Consider the following 516-nt stretch of genomic DNA (forward strand, 5'->3'; position numbering starts at 1 on the left):
CATTCCTTGTGTTTACTTCCATGGGTGAGAGAGGACATTATAGACCTTAAGATCATTGAAATGGTGAAGAGCAGTTCCTTGGAATAGTTTAATCCCCAGTGGTTTGGGAGGATCACTGTACTCATCTGTAAATGAAAGAAAAAACAAAGTCATTGGATTGGTAATAATAATAACAGCAACAATAACATTCGATTTATATACTGCCCTTCAGCACAACTTAATGCCCACTCAGACTGGTTTACAAAGTATTATTATCTCCACAACAAACACCGTGTGAGGTGGGTGGGCCTGAGAGAGCTCCAGAGAGCTGTGACTAGCCCAAGGTCACCCAGCTGGCTTCAAGTGGAGGAGTGGGGAATCAAACCTGGCTCTCCAGGTTAGAGTCCCACGCTCTTAACCACTACACCAAACTGGCTCTCAGTCCTGCCATAGTTAGGCACTTTTAAAGCCTGGGAGATATTCCTCAAGCACAAGCTCAACATTCCTATTAGAATCAGTTCTGAGGTAAAACTGTTT

Source organism: Eublepharis macularius, chromosome 2, assembly GCF_028583425.1.
Source record: "Eublepharis macularius isolate TG4126 chromosome 2, MPM_Emac_v1.0, whole genome shotgun sequence".
Taxonomy (NCBI): domain Eukaryota; kingdom Metazoa; phylum Chordata; class Lepidosauria; order Squamata; family Eublepharidae; genus Eublepharis; species Eublepharis macularius.